At 35.7% G+C, this 17,151-nt stretch overlaps 1 long non-coding RNA gene across 1 annotated transcript; it reads right to left on the bottom strand.

Annotated features, from left to right (window-relative positions):
- Nucleotides 1–1,210: 1,210 nt before the first annotated feature.
- On the bottom strand, nt 1,211–1,948 carry LOC138912351 (uncharacterized). The gene is made up of 3 exons (XR_011417883.1): nt 1,732–1,948; nt 1,515–1,673; nt 1,211–1,443 (listed from the first exon to the last, which is right to left on the bottom strand). It is a non-coding gene; the product is annotated as an uncharacterized lncRNA (long non-coding RNA).
- Between the last annotated feature and the right edge of the window lie 15,203 nt (nt 1,949–17,151).

The following is a 17,151-nucleotide window of genomic DNA, read 5'->3' as shown; positions in this document are numbered from 1 at the left end:
TGACTATGTTTTCTAGAATTTGTTTCTGCCTTAAAAAAATTATTCTAAGTATGGAGTTCGAAAGATAAAGAGTGTATCTTTTAAAAAACTTATACATCGAATCAAACTATGCATCTGTTTGCCTCTGAGATTTCTGGAAAGTTGGCCAATTTCAGCATTTTTCGAACTTTGAGGTCCTTTTGCTAAGAATCCTTGCGTCGGGGAACTTTTCGGAAAACGCAGTTTAGGTAAATTTAAAAAACACTAAAAATGCTGCACAGTGTAATCGATGTTGAAAAAAAGATGATCTTTTAAAGAATTTGCGCTTTTTATATCATATAATAAAGTGTCTTTGGTGACGCCATTTTACCAGTATTTAGCTACATGGCCATCATCTATTTAAAAATTTGCGATTTTTTGTTTATGTTTGTGTTCCTCTCTGGATTTAAGAGTTTATCGGCAACACCTAAGATTCTTTATCATATAAGAATACAAACCGCGAATTCTTTAGAAACATTTAAGAACAGTGAATCACCTTAGCTTCTTTTTGTGTGTTGGCATTAGGAAGAATATTAGATTTCTTTAAGTAACCATGTTTAGATGCCTTGCATGGTCTGCGGTGTCACTACCGACCGCTAGGATCGCTCTTAGATGCCCATTTTAATTTGGCACACGACTGCAGCGTTACTTAATGTTTTGCTCTACTTGCTTAAGACGAGTACTTTGTCTTTGTTTTTGGCGGTTCCCGGTAATTGTACAAACTTAAAAATATCCTTAATTTGTTGGCCGTGGTCTACTTAGTATATTTGCTAACCACTTTCACAGCCTAACCTCTTGAATTCAAAGAAATTAGACTTCGAGTTTTATTTTCTGATCAAAAAATAAAACTCAAGGAATAAGTTTTATTTTTCAATCAGAAAATAAAAATCAAAAAGTAAGCGTTATTTGTCAAGCGGAAAATAATACTCAAAAAATAATCATTATTTCTAGAGTTGAAATAAAACTCAAAAAATAATCATTACTTTTAGAGTTTTATAAAAAACTCAAAACATAACGATTATCCTTCGAGTTTTAAATAAAAATTGGAAAAATAAAAATTAAACCGGTTATTGAAACTATGGTGCTTAAAAAGTGTACTGGTATAGTTCTTTTTTTTCTAGGATTGTTCTTTGACCATGATTTTTTTATTAAAAAAAAAATTAATAATGATTATTTACGGTCCCTGATAAACATAGTAGGTCTTCTTACGTTCAATGCCCACTGCGATTATAAACGGCTGCAAAGTTGTTTTTAGCATCTGGCAATTGGCTCGGATCTCCTCAACTCTGATGTGGATGTTGTTGATGCTGGAGATATTTACTACAAAAACTTCTTGGGCGTCTATTATTGAGTAGTTCTTGCCCCCAACGCCCTTTGATGGAAATACAGCGTTTAGTAATTGTAATAAGGTGGACTCCTCTTGATCTGATGAAAGTATAAAGAATACATTCAATTAAGTTTATTAGGTAGTGATTAAAATATGTAATTATTATTACCAATATTTTGCGATTCCTCTGCCTCTTTTAAAAGTGCCTGGCTTATTGGGTTAAGCTTCTTTGTGCAAAAATATTTAAAGAGCTTGCTTTTAAAGGCATGCCATTTTCTTGTCAATATGTCTTTTTTTCCGGATATTGCAAGTTAAAGTCAATTTCAATCTAAAATTTGAATAAAAATATAAAAAATAAATCAAATATATATGTAAGCAATATTTACCAAGTCTTGGGCACGTGCATCCTTTAAAAGTGGCCATTCAACAAGAAAATCAAAATTTGTCAGAGTTTTTAAATGCGATTGTCTAAGTTTGTACGAACGAGACCATCTATCGCAAACGATATCCCAATCATTTAAATGACGTGAAAGTTCCTCTTTTAGGCCTTGCAAGTTTTCCGAAATTTCTAAAAACTCTGTTTGTTCGTCGTCATTAACGGATTGAGGTTATTGTTTTTCGTCGAATTTTTTCTTCTTATGTTTGGTGTCTCTGTATTTCGTATACAGTTTTCCGCTGCGGGGCTTTTTTCCACGACGCGGTATATAATATTAGTTCTGTTAAGATAACAAATATATTAAAAAATTTATACAAAAAAGGATTATTTAACTTACAGAAAGGTCTTTTTCGTTTGGAAATACGTTTCGAATTTCCTGAAAAATTTTTGGAGGAGTGGTAATTACATGACTCAGCAATTAGTTATACCTATGGTTAATATTTTATTATTTAGACTCTCTCTGAATTGCTACACCAAAGCGCATATGGAAAAAACAGTTAAGAAATATGTTTTCCAACATGATTTGAACAAGCTTTTCTCGCTTTGAGTCAGGAAGATAATCGTGCTCCCTTTAAAAACTCAGAATGTCTTTTCCATATGTCCCGTTCATCGATGTGATTCAAGTGGTGGTACTGTATTCCGGGGTCTAAAAACACATACCTATCAATTACGGGATTAGGGTTAAATAGCTCACGTTTTCATTTTTACATAGTCACTCATTCACCTTTTAATTGTTCCTCCAATTGGCTGATGTTAAAACTTAGCAAAAGTTGATCCATTTTGCACAGACTCTATTACTATGTTTATACGATAGCAATCACGATTTCTTAAAAGCGCGAAATAGAAATAACCCCTGTTTATACGACAGCCGAGAATTCATGCTTTTATTCACTCTCAGCTGATAGGGATGCCGGACCGGCAAAAATATCTAATTTTTAATACCACTGATTAGAGATATAGCCTATAAAAGGCCTTCAATTTCTAGCGATCTGGCAACGTCGATCATTTTTTACAGAGTTACCATACTGCATATCACCAAATCACGCTTTTGGGCTGAAATCATAGTCAACTTTCGTGTGTTGCCGAATTCACGAAATGGCGTTTATACAGCACGAATCGGCCGAAAGCGTGAAATGATAGCGTGAATTCGGCATCGTATAAACACAGTAATTGCAACACTTTTTCTATATCAGTGCTGTGTAACTGTGCACAGTGCGCGTTTTTTAAATTCAATGTTTTTTAACCTTTTAAAGGAATTTATTTAAGTAGGCGGCTGCATTTCACATTATTGAAGCCTATTCTTAACAAAATCTATAAAATAATTAAATGCGTGGAGTATTTATCAACACAGGTTTTTAAAAAATGCAACACTACCTCCAGCCCGGCCGCATGCTAACACCAATACTATTGCATGACGCTACCGAAGCTTCGCGAAGGTTAACGGAAAACAGAAGAACAAGAGGGAAAGCAAGTGATGCATTTCGTTCACACATAATGAAATGTGTCCTATTTTAGAAATGTATTATTGAGCTTCTTGTTCTATCATAATTCGCAATGGTATTAATGATTTTTATTATAAATTAAATACATATGTGTATATACGTGTGCGTCCCCTCAATCATAATTAACCTTCGCTGGCTGCTGGAATAATTTTAATTTAGCTGTGTTATTGAATTATTATAAGCATGCGTATGTATGTAATTGTCGGACTCCTCTAGTATGTAGGTGTGACGGCTAAAATCATTTTCATTATAGACTATTTTCTTTACGGCCATTAGCATTGCTGCCAATGCTCACGAAATTCGATTGTGTTTTAAGTTCCAGAAAACAATTAGTAAAAATATATTTCTGTGTTTAAAATTTTCCAATTTTATCTTTTAGGTTCAAAACGCATATTTTACAATATATATGGAGAAAAATTTTATTTAAAATGTTTATTTTGCTATCAAATTTTAAAACTGAAGTATCTTGCATTTTACTGAGGCATTGTAAAATTATTTGTATGACTTTTAAAAACATTTGTACTCACAAAGTGTGTTAAAATTAAAAGTTGTATAATTTGTATGGCTAAATTTTTATTTAAAACTTTTTATTTTAGAATGACGTTTTAAAACGGCGTTTTAAAAAATCTTATTTTCTCTGTGTAAGTCATCCAACCCAAGATTCCAGGCTCCTTACCCAGTTTGTAAACAACTTCTAGCTGGGAACTTCTTACTCAGCTTTCCCACGAAATCCAGAGCTCTTATTTATCTTCCCCACTCCAATAAGAATTCAGTATTAAGTTCCAAATGCGCCGCGGTCCATCTACTGTAAACAATTGCGCTTGCGCAGCGGTCCTTCTAATATAAACATTTTCGCCGCGGGCCTTCTACTGTAAACTAAGCCGGGTCTCCCAAATGTAAACATTATCATCCGGTCAGCACCCAGCAAGGCCCAAAATTGCAGATTAATCTGTTTAATCGATTTCCACAATCAAACCAATAATTGCATCACCCAATTTATTCCGACTCTCTTGAGTCCATCTCTTATTCAATTCTTGACAAGTCCCTAGATTCTCTTAAACCGAGGTTTGCTTATCAGATAATCGGCCCTTGATCAGGCAGTCCGTTTTTGCATCCGAATTGATCGGTCGACCCAAGAGAGTATTGTGAGCAGTGAAAATTAAATAAGTTCGGTACTAATAGAAATTGTGTAAACTAGTGAATAAGAAATGTGAAAAAATAAAAATATGTTTTTTTCTAAAATTCGCTAAGCGACTTATTGATTGGCGCCCAACGTGGGGCGGTGCTATTTAAAAATTCCTGAAAGAAGTTTTTAAACAAAACAGTTTTCAAAAACAAAAGGGAATTCGCGCCGATCAAAAACCTAACCGATGACATAATAAAAAGTGTTTGCATCGTGAAAATAGCTAAAGGAGGAAATCAATAAATATAATAATCCACCTTTGCTTAGAACAACCCGTTAATTAGTGACCGTAACAAAAAAGACAAGCTGCTCTAAAAACTAAGACTCTCAAAACCGAATTTCAAGCAAAAATAAAAAAATTAAACGGACGAAAAAAAAACCAAATATAAAATTCAACAAAAATAAAAAATCAAATACTACTCAACAGAAATAAAAAAAGAAAATTAAAAAGAAAAAAAAATCTAAAATAAAAAGTCAAAAAGAAATAGACAAAAAAGAAGAGCTGAAAGAAATAAATTGAAGGAAGAGCTGAGGGCCATCCCTCGCTATACGACGACCCCAAACAGGATAATTAAGCGCAAAAGAACATCCCATATCAAAGAAAGAAGAAAAGTAGTGAGCTGTTTAATTACACAGTGCAACACGAAAAATGTAACCGCAATTCTGATTTCATGGGCGGAAAGAACTCATCGAAATAAGCTAAAACCCATTTGGGTTTCTCTGGCTTAGCTCGCGATTACCTTTTATAGCGAGTTAAAGTTTTACATACAAAATTTATTTGTAACGGCCATATCTTGTGAACCGATTAAAATTTCACTATCAAGTCTTTAGTGATTATGTAGCTATGAACCCAAGGAACTAAATTGACAAATGATTCTTGCGCACTTAGCACCTAGTGCACCTAGCGCGTTAAAAAACAAATTTGCCTAATTTTTCGATTTTTAACGCGCTAGGTGTACGTCTTCGCAAGAATCATTTGTCAATTTAGTTCCTTGGGTTCATAGCTACATAATCACTGAAGACTTGATAGTGAAATTTTAATCGGTTCACAAGATATGGCCGTTACAAATAAATTTTGTATGTAAAACTTTAACTCGCTATAAAAGGTAAACGCGAGCTAAGCCAGAGAAGCCCAAATGGGTTTTAGCTTATTTCGATGAGTTCTTTCCGCCCATGAAATCAGAATTGCGGTTACATTTTATAACCCTAAAAATGTTGCACAGTGTTATAGTCTTATATTTTTAAGAATTTATTACAAAATTAAATAAAAACAAACAAGGTGGAAGAGTTAATCAACGACTTACCTGCAGTGGCTTCTAGCAGTCAGGCTAATACCCAGACGTTTAATGTAAGCGATTTAATAGCACAAATAGTTAATAATGAATTGAATCCTTTGAAGAATGAGATCGCGAGTCTAAAGACACAATTAAATCACAATATAAAGAAAGTTGAGGATTTTCAAGTAGAAGCTGTTGATCCAAACGTTAAGTGCGATACTTCTTATGAAATCATTAAGTCAGTCCGAGAATATAAAGGCGAAGAAGATAGCTATGTTAGTTGGAGAGAAAGCAATGGGACAATACAAAAGGGGAAGTTAAAAATTCTTTTCGGCACTATCTATTCATCGAAATAAAATTACAGGCATTGCCAATGATGCAATAACTCATAATGGAACCGTATTGAATTTTGATGCCATAATGGCAAGACTTGATTTTGTTTTCAGTGACAAACGACCAATACATATTTTAGAGCAGGACTTAAGTGTAATAAGTCAGGGGAAACTGTCGATTATGGAATTTTATAATTTGGTAAATAAAAAATTAACTCTCCCTATTAACAAAACCATTATGACACATGGGAGTAATATGCCAATTACATCTGAACTTAATGAAAAACATATATGTTTTTTTCTATTTTTCTTTTTCTATTTTCTATTTTCTATTTTCTTTCTATAGAAAGACAGCACTACGAGTGCTCATAACTGGCCTTAACGGCCATATTTCAGATGTAATATTTTCTATGAATCCACCAGATTTACCTAATGCGATGGTAATAGTACAAGAACTAGAAAGCAACAATTTGAGGGCCCAATTCGCGAACAATTATATAATTTCACAACGCAAGACTAATGAGGCAAACCTATATGGTCAACAAAACTCAAATAATAATAATTTGGGTGCGGTACAAAAATTCATTAACGTACATGGAGTCTTTTGATCCATCGAATTTTAAACGCCAACTGGCCAGAATATTTGCAGCCTTCTCTGGTGCCACTGATCTGTTAGATGTGCTACTAAATTGATTTCCTAATCCTTCTGCGCTTTTTTGTGAAGGTTGATTCCTTTGTACTTCACTTTGAGGATCCGGTTGTTGCGGCTGTGTCGGAGTTAAGTCTGTTCTTAATGTAAGTCTTCCTAATTGTGCTCTAAGACTCTCTTCTATAGTCCTTTTTACGAATGAACTTAGTTCTGTCATCATGTCTTTTTGCTGGCTTTTTATAATAGCCTGGATAACGTTTGAAGTATTCTCGCTCTCATCTCCTTCTTGAGAGTAGTGTGCTGTACTTGCAACTGAGATATCTCTTCCGTTTTGAGTGTGTGATCTGGTTCTCATCGTCCTGCGATCGTAATCTGTACGGATTTGTCACGACTTAGCCCCTCGTTCCCTTTCTCGACCTCTAGGTCTTTGCTCAGGAGATGGAAAGTTTGTTGAGCTGGAGCTAAATCCATATTATCTGGTAGTTCAGCTGCTAGAGTGTTTTCCTCAAAGGTAATCATAGCCGGATTAAATTCGATTTTGCAAATAGTGCATATTCGGCTAGTTTTCAAATAGTCCTGCATGCAGCTATCGTGAAAGCTATGTTCACATGGTGTGGTATAATTTAACTGCGTTGCAGTTAATGTCTCTTTACAGATGCCGCAAAATTCGGGGGCAGGTTCGCCCACATCGCCGCCTACTGCGCCACCTTCTGGAGTGCGTTGTAACGGCATTTTAAATATAGATAAATTTGTTGCGAATAGAAATTATTTGTTCGGAAATTACGATCGGAAATTAATCTGGTAGTGGTTAATCTCCAAATAATGAATCTGGCAAATTAAATATCAAACTGCCTTGATTTAATTTCCTTTCACAAACTTTGGTGATATATGGTTTATAGTTTGGACGCCCTATCCTGATATTCCGAATAGATGACGTAAAATCGCAAACTAAAATTGACCTAACTATCTATGTCTACTTTGTCAGCCTTACTGAGTTTGTATCCACTTATATTCTGAATTATTTATGGTCAGTTAATCCAATTTTGAATTAACACCGCATATCCATTAATATCATCCAGAACTTAAAAGGGACAGACTCAGTTTAGCATGACTTATTTGCAAAATACTATTGTTTTTGGGTGGAATTGGAAGAGCTTTATTTGTGGTATCTAAAACCTTTATTTTTCTCCTGGTTTCAAAGGCCCCACGTTGGGCGCCAATTATGTTAAGTGGGTGGTTTCCCTGTGTCTAAAGAAAGGAAGATGTTGTAGGGGAAATAGCTGAAAGCTATTGATTTCGGACGACACAGACGATTGACAGGATTACGGGCAGTGTACCTCTTGCTGTGCTCAAACTAGCTCGCCGGATTGTCGTGGGGTCTTTCTACTCTCCTACATGTCAACCGATCCTATTAGCATAACGCACGTATTACTGCGAGTTTATGGCTATTAAAAGTTGTGAGGGTGTCAATTAAAATAAATGTAATAGGCTACCGACTATAGACAAGTAGTGTTTCGTTCTTCAGGCTGGGAATTAGATGTCAGTTATCCCATTTCTTTACTACCTTCCTTTATCATATTGGACCTTAATATGACCCTTCTAAAAGTTCTAGTTTTTAATTCATATTAACACTGACCTGCACATGCTCTACTCGGGACGAGTAAATAAAGAGATTAGGTGATCATTTTAATATTTAGTATACATTTTAATAATTCAAATAAACGTCAAATAATTCATTGCAATTCTCATAGTTTTCTAATATTGTATTTATAGTATATATTTTTATACTTATAAAGAAAAGAAAATAGTTATAATCTAAATTATCGAAATTTAGATGAACAAAATAGTCGTACAATAGTATGTAATTAGGATATTAGGATTTAAACTTTTGTATTTTTAGTTAAGAATAGGGCGCAAGTATATATATAATTTGGGGTTTCCATTCATTTAATTATTCTTACGGAAAACTCACTCTTTACTTTTTATATCATTTTCCAAACGTGATCGTTGAGCTGATGGATGACGGTGGTTGATGAGTGCTATATTTGGGAATCGAAAAGATTTATAAGTAAACAAGGCGTAATATTAACTAGAAATTTACTTCATTAATTTGTTTTCATACCCTTATTCAACGTACCATTCTCGAGACTATATTTTAAGTTCAAAAATTAACGTAAATGCTAACAATCTAAATATTATTTATAAAAGAAAAAAGATCTCAGATAGTAGTCCATCCCTAGCAGTAACAGTTTTGGAGCAACTGCTTTGCGCATACAGCTTCGATTTGAAAGCCACTCCAGTAGCCACATTGGCACAGTTTGAGAGGCGGCGACGTGTTGGCCAAAACTGATTTTGAGGAAGCGCGATTGTCATCCGAGTTCCCTGAAGACGATCAGTAGTGATACAGGTCACAATTATGGGGTCATTGGAGCACTATTTCTTCTCGTCGGTGGAGTTGCTCTGTCGGTTTATGCAATCATGACCACGTGCAGCTTGTGACCTTCGATCCGGACATGGATCCGGCATAGGGAATAAGCCTCCTCGAGTGCTTGGGCTCTGCGGTTCCACTAGCCAATAAAACCGGGCTTAGTTATTTCCAATTAAAAGTCCCTCGTCGAAAGGTATCAGGCCCTCAAAGGGCCAGGCGAGTACACGGGCCTTAGCCGGCAACTCCCGAGTAGAAAAGATCTGCGAACGGTTTTCATCATAATTTACACTCACGAAGAATTAATTATTCTTTACCTTTGATTTTTAATCACTTTTAACCGGTAAGGTGTGGTAAACGATTATTTGGGTTGGAGTATTAAATAATAGAGTTCGGGTGACACGGGGTTTCTTTATGTAATAGGTTTTCGACAACTTGAATTCGCTTTTGCGTTCACAATGACTCGATCGACGGTAATGGATTGTCTTTAGACGCTTAAAGAAGTTTTGGGCTCGCAACCGAGCTTTCGAGAGTTCGTGCAGATCTGCCGACACCGAATTACTCAAGCCGGGGCGATAATGGAGGAATCATACGATTTTATACCTGCATGTTACCCGAATATTGTTTATCTATCATATATGAGCGTTTTTTCCCGATGTACTCTTGCAAGTCAAAGCTTTCTGCATGTGAACTAGAGGTCTGCATGAATGCATTCAAACGGCAAATGAATCACTCATTCTTAAAACTTGTATAAGTTTTTCTGTATTCATTACTTTAAATATGAGTGAATGCAGTACTTGTGACTGTATTGCCAAATACTGTACTCACTTTTCCAGACACAGTACAGTTTATTGTGAATACAGTGTTTTTGGTGTACAATAACTTATTGTACAGTGAATGAAGTTTTCCCAAAATTACAAGGCCTACTGAATTTATAAAATTTGAAAGCTTGCTTATTTCTTTGTAATATTGTAATCTATCCACTAGCAGAATAACTTAAAACCTAATGAAAGAGACGAAGTGTCGTTAGTCATAAAATATTGACGGATTTATTAATACATTAATCGCTATTTAAGACATTTTCATTAATGCTGTCTATATTGGAGTTTAAAAACATTATTTTGTTGACCATGTCTTCAGTCGAAGCAATTTTGGAACGCTTTGCGGAAATTCGATTTTTTGCAATAGAAAACAAGCAAAGAAATAATATCGCACTCGGTATTTGTATTATTAGGCAAATCCATTCTCCGATTTAGCTACCGACAACTCTCACACTTTTTTTTTTACTCAGAGTACAGTACTATACAATAGTAATTGAGACGACACTCATAGTATTTTTCAAATTGAGAAGCATACACATAGTATTAAAAAAGTGTTGCAACTCTAAAATAGTGTACTCAGTTAATATCGGTATTGTGAGTACTCTGTACTATATTGTACACACTCTCCTGGTGCGCTTCGTCACTACATGGACTGCCGTCCATAGTGATGAGTACACTAAATGTGAGTACCGTATACAGCTGTACAGTACTGTAAGTTTTGAAATAAATACATTCATGCAGGCCTTTAATGTGAACCATAAAATGTCTTATACTTCAGAAGTTTCACTCAATGCAATTTATAAAGAGAGCATTAAGAGCATACACCCAGAAAAAAATGACCTAAAATGTCAAAAAATTACCTAGAATTTAGGTAAAATTGGCCTAAAACTGGAGCTAAGTCCTTGAATGGCCTAAAATTTAGGATTCCATGACCTAAAATGTTAGGCCATTAAAGGTCTAAAATGGGGGTAATTTATGGCCTAGATTTTAGGTAATTGGCTGCCTAAAAATATGAGAAAACCCCTATCCAAAATTTTAGGCCTTCTTTGGCCTAAAAATATGTACTGAAAAATTTATAATATTATAAAGTAAATACAGAAAAGTTTATAGCTAACTCGAGGTCAATGAAGTGGGTTACCATGCAAGCCGCGCTATAACTGGTTGGGAATTATAGCGTCGCCAAAACGGTATCAGAGTTCCGTGCAAATTTATTTAGGTAAAAGGCATTAATTTTAAGGCCCACGCTGACCTAAAATATTAGGCTATACTGGACCTAAATAGTAGGGCAAATATAGCAAAAATTTAAATTTTTAGGCAGTACATGACCTAAAAAGGAACTTTTAGTCCATTTTAAATGTTTTAGGCTATGCATGACCTAAAATGTTGTCCATCATTTTTCTGGGTGTAGGTATTTGTACTTCTTATTTAAACTGGCCATTACAGTTTTTAAAGGCAAATGCCCTGACCTAAAATATTAGGCTATACTGGACCTAAATAGTAGGGCAAATATAGCAAAAATTTAAATTTTTAGGCAGTACATGACCTAAAAAGGAACTTTTAGTCCATTTTAAATGTTTTAGGCTATGCATGACCTAAAATGTTGTCCATCATTTTTCTGGGTGTAGGTATTTGTACTTCTTATTTAAACTGGCCATTACATTAGAGAAATTAAATATGAGGAGAAAAAACAACTTACTTTTGGTCACTGCGAGAATCGAACCCACGACCTCTCGGTTTAGTCTTTCGTCCTACCGCTGCACCACAGACCCATCGCGCAAGTCGACATACAAACTCTGCACACATCTTATTTTCTTGAGGTCTACGTTATAATTTTTCATGACGACTGTGACAATTAGGGCCGTTTTCTTGCCCGCAAACACAAAGAATGATTTTAACTCAGAATTCCAATACGTTTTTAATGTTTGAAGACTACTTTAATTTAAAATTCGACGAAAAAATGTGCTTAGTATTATAACCTTAAAAAAAAAAAAAATCAAGTTGAACCACACAGGGTTCGAACCCACAACCCCACGACTTATAAGTCCTCATATTGCAAAGTTGAAAGCGCAAGTGATTAGACCGCTGGGTTACCGAATTTCACACTTTTGGAGTGATTTTTAAGGCAAATCGCACTTGCATTTAGAAAAATTTTAGAAAAAAATTAGAAAATTAGTAAAATAGAAAAATTAACCCTAAAAAGATTTTTTTATGGTCACCTACCTTGAATTTATGGCAAATTTGTCGTGAAAATAGAAAACTTTTCTCAGTTCAAGGGCGAACATTTTTTTAGGGCGATTTTCTAAAATGTAGAAAATTATTTTTATGAGTGTGGACACGAGCAGTCGAGGACGAGACACAGATTCTCAACAATACCTGGAAAGTCGAAGAGTGTTCAGATAATCGAAAGGTAATTGGAAACAGGATGGTTTTTTAAACGAAGGATGTCGGCACCACAACTGGCAGAAACAAGGCTCGATTGGTAGCAAAGGCTATGCACAGAAACCCGAAGAAGATTTCTTTGAAACTTACTCAACTGTAGCCAGGTTCACGTCGGTCAGGCTGTTAGCAGCAATCGCCGTTGAATACGGCATGGAAATCCATCAGATGGATGTGGTCAACGCATATCTTAATGGCGAGCTTGAAGAAAAAGTATTCATGGATATTCCAGACTATTTCAACGAGTTTATGAGGAAACTGGAGTCTGGCGCACCAATTGAAACGCTACAAGAAGCACCCTCTGCAGAATATGTCAAAGCAAGTTCTTGGAGAAAATCCTTGAATCGAGTCTCGAATCCTGTTTGTTTCAAGAAGGCTTTGCACGGACTCCGCCAATCGGGACTACGTTGGTATTGCAAGCTTACAGCTAAGTTAAAGGAAATCGGACTACAGCCAACAGAACAAGATCCATGCTTGTTTGAAAAACGGAAGAAAGGAAAACTTTTGCTGGTTGCGATATACGTAAACGATTTATTGTTAGCGTCGAATCATCCTGAATGGCTACAAGAGACAAAGGAACATCTGTCAAAATCGTTTCAAATGAAGGACTTTGGAGCAGTGAAAACGTGCCTGGTAATGTCATTCAAGCAAAGCGTCGAAAAACATTCAGTTTTTATGTCGCAAGAAAAGTGTATCGATGCCATTCTTAACAAGAGAGAACGCTATAGTGGGGTGCCCCGACTATCAGATACCCGTTACTCAGCTAAAGGGAGTGCGGAGGAGATGAAAATAAAAACTTTGATCCGCCGTAACTCTTTAACGAATGGTCCGATTTAAAAAATTTCTTCTACATTTCGATAGGTATTGATAAACACAAAAAAACTGCATTTTTACTTTTGCGAAATATTGAAATTTTTAAAATCGTATATAAGCGATTGTGGGCGTTAGAGGGGGGCGTGACACCCTTTTGAAACAAACTTGCGCTGCGTAGGAACTCCTAGAATCTGCATGCAAAATGTCAATCTTCTAGCTTTTATAGTTTCCGAGATCTCCGCGTTCATACGGACAGACAGACGGACATGGCTATTACTATGTTTATACGATAGCAATCACGATTTCTTGAAAGCGCGAAATAGAAATAACCCCTGTTTATACGACAGCCGAGAATTCATGCTTTTATTCACTCTCAGCTGATAGGGATGCCGGACCGGCAAAAATATCTAATTTTTAATACCACTGATTAGAGATATAGCCTATAAAAGGCCTTCAATTTCTAGCGATCTGGCAACGTCGATCATTTTTTACAGAGTTACCATACTGCATATCACCAAATCACGCTTTTGGGCTGAAATCATAGTCAACTTTCGTGTGTTGCCGAAATCACGAAATGGCGTTTATACAAGCACGAATCGGCCGAAAGCGTGAAATGATAGCGTGAATTCGGCATCGTATAAACACAGTATATATAGACTTGGCTAGTGACCCTGTAATGCTTCCTTCTAGCTGTTACATACTTTTACACGAATACAATATACCCTTTTGCTCTATGAGTAACGGGTATAAAAAGTATGGGATGTTAGAATGCAAGCCGGCAGTAACTCCGATGGAGATCAAGACATCTCCAACCAGTGCTGCCATCACTCAGCTTGAAAAACAGGACAGATAAGCCACAAAAAACAGGAAAAAAAAGGACAAAAAATTTAAGAAAAGGACAAAAAAAAAGGACAAAAGTAAATGTGCCTATATATTTACTTAATATAAATGGATTTTAAATAAAATTTAATTATGTAATGATCTGCTGCGCCCGACTCACAACCTTCTTTGTTTGATCATTTTACCATGGTAAATATTTGTGCGTATACGTAATAATCTAAAATTATTATAATAACACTGTGCAGCATTTTTAGTGCTTTTTAAATTTAGCTCGATGGATGCTATATTTTTGGATTCGTTACGAATTCCCAAGTTAAACTGCGTTTTCCAAAAAGTTCCCCGACGCAAGGATTCTTAGCAAAAGGACCTCAAAGTTCGAAAAATGCGGAAATTGGCCAACTTTGCGGAGCTCTCAGAGGCAAATGGATGCATGGTTTGATTCGATGTTAAAGTTTTTTAAAAGATACACCCTTTATCTTTTAAACCCCATACTTAACAACATTTTTAAGATTTTTTTTAAGGCAGAAACAAATTCTAGAAAACATAGTCAAAAATCATAAAAGTATACAGCTGCGGTCAAAATGGTAGTAGTGTTGCCGCCCTGTGTATTTAAAAGTTTGTTGTTGTAATTGATCTTTTCCTGGTAATATTGTATTGATTATAATTTTACTATTAGACTAATTGGATAAGAAAAAATTACAACATCAAACTTTTAAAAACACAAGGGGGCGACACTGCTACTACTTAGACCGCAGCTGTATGTTTTTCAGTTTTTTGACTATGTTTTTTGGAATTTATTTCTGCCTTTAAAAAAATCCTAAAATAATTTTATGTATGGGGTTTGAAAGATAAAGGGTGTATCTTTTAAAAAACTTTAACTTCGAACCAAGCCATGCATCCATTTGCCTCTGAGAGCTCCGCAAAATTGGCCAATTTCAGCATTTTTCGAACTTTGAGGTCCTTTTGCTAAGAATCCTTGCGTCGGGGAACTCTTTGGAAAACGCAGTTTAACTTGGGAATTCGTAACGAATCCAAAAATATAGCATTCATCGAGGTTAATTTTTGATGCTGCATAGTGTAATTAATGCATTTCAAGTAACTATATTCGTAATACAAAAAAATTAAATATCTGCGTCAAACCCGAAAAATAGTCGTTCAAATCTGAATTTTTTTTCTGACAAAAAAGCAGAGAGTAAAAATTAAGAAATTTTATTTTGCTACAGAAAAAATCGTACTATAAAGAAAATCCATCGACTGCTTTACGTCTCTTTGATAATTTGTAAAAATAATTATTTTTTAAGTGCCGAACTGTAAGAATGATGGTTAAAAAGGCATTTTAGCATATAAAAACAGGTTTATACACTTTCGACTAGCAAAAATAACACTCAAAACCTTTTTTTTGAAAAAAGGATAGATTTCCGGATAGGGGATGTTTGAAATTTTTTCCGGATAAAGCCGTTAAAAAAAGGACAGATCTGTCCGGAAAGAGGACAAAATGGCAGCACTGTCTCCAACACAACGACCAGCTGAACCAAACGAGAACGAGATGAAAGGTATCCGTATCAAAGTCTAATTGGTTCCCTTATGTTTCTTGCAGTCTCAACGCGCCCAGACATCGCATATGCCGTGAATTTTATGAGTCAATTCAATTCCAACTACACCATTGAGCACTGGAAGGCATCGAAACGGATCCTGAGATATTTAAGCGGTACGAAGAGCCTTGGACTTTTCTTCAGGAAAACTGGAGAAGATCTCTATGGCGTGGTAGATGCAGATTGGGGCTCCAATTTATCGGATCGTCGTTCGTACTCTGGTCAAGCATTCATATTGGCTGGAGCAGCTATACGCTGGGAGGCAAGAAAGCAACGGTGCTTTTTCAAGCAACTTGGCCATGTCAGAGCCAGTCAAGGAGGCCCTGTACTTAAAAGCTCTACTCAACCGAATTTGCAACAGCTGCGAATTGGTACCGATCTTCAATGACAATCAAAGCGCGCAGCAACTGGTCAGAGGCTTCGGATTTCATCCTCCTACTAAGCATAAGTGGTGACGTACGTCAACCACTTTATTCAGGGGAAACACAGGAATGGAGAAATTTTGGTCGAGTATATATAAAAAACGGAGCGTATGCCAGCAGATATCCTCACCAAGGGATTAAGCAGCAACAAACATAATTAATATTTAGATTTGCGATTACTACTTTGAGGGGGTGTGTTCAAACTTGCTGGTCACCTCAGTTAATATCAAAGTACCAATCTGGCAACTCTAGCATAAAGTTTGATCTGGCATTTCAGTTTCTTTTTCCACCACACTTTTGTTTTCCTCCTGCATTGTAATTCTTCTTTTACTTTATTCGCTTCGAGTTACCGGCTAAGAAAAGACACCGCAGTTTATCAATAAAGATAAAGATAACTAAACATTTTACTTATTGTTCTGATCACCTGCATCTGCATTGTTGGGGCAAAATCCCAACAATTAATATTGAAGATACATATGAATTTAATTGTAATTGACCAAGAATGTTTGTTAACAGAGAGTATCGTATTTACCACCGGTACAAGGTGCACACGTCAACAAATTGCTGACTATTCACGACTACAAACGTCGCTCTGAGGGCTCTTGTGATTGTTCATACAAAGACAAGGCTGATACTCGCCGCTGAAAAGTCAATGTTTTATTATAGTACAACAAAAAGGTATACTGACTGATATAAACTATTTTAATGCCTTGAGGAGGCCTAAAGTAGATAATTTACTTCCGATACTTCCGAGCAAAGGCACAAATATATATTTATATATAGTGGATAGAAAGGAACCGTGTTCCGACAAACTTACCCCTTTAAGGGCCGGTTTCTCGAGTGCCGGCTAAAGTCCCTGACAGCTATCTGTTCGAAAAAGATAATCACCAGATAAACTTATCGTAAAAGCAAATCGGTTTTCTCGACGCCTTTAATTTATCTGATCGAAAAGCAATTACAGAATGCTGTTAAACATAAAATTGTGCTGTTAAGCGCAGCACACGGTTGCTTTGACTCTTAAAACAGCTGTTTTCGTTTTGCATTCGCTTATTTGTTTATGTTTGTAAAACTTTGAAAT

This window comes from Drosophila takahashii, chromosome 2R (assembly GCF_030179915.1).
Source record: "Drosophila takahashii strain IR98-3 E-12201 chromosome 2R, DtakHiC1v2, whole genome shotgun sequence".
Taxonomy (NCBI): Eukaryota; Metazoa; Arthropoda; class Insecta; order Diptera; family Drosophilidae; genus Drosophila; species Drosophila takahashii.
The sequence above is the reverse complement of the archived record's forward strand: the minus strand, read 5'-3'. Positions and strand labels throughout refer to the sequence as shown.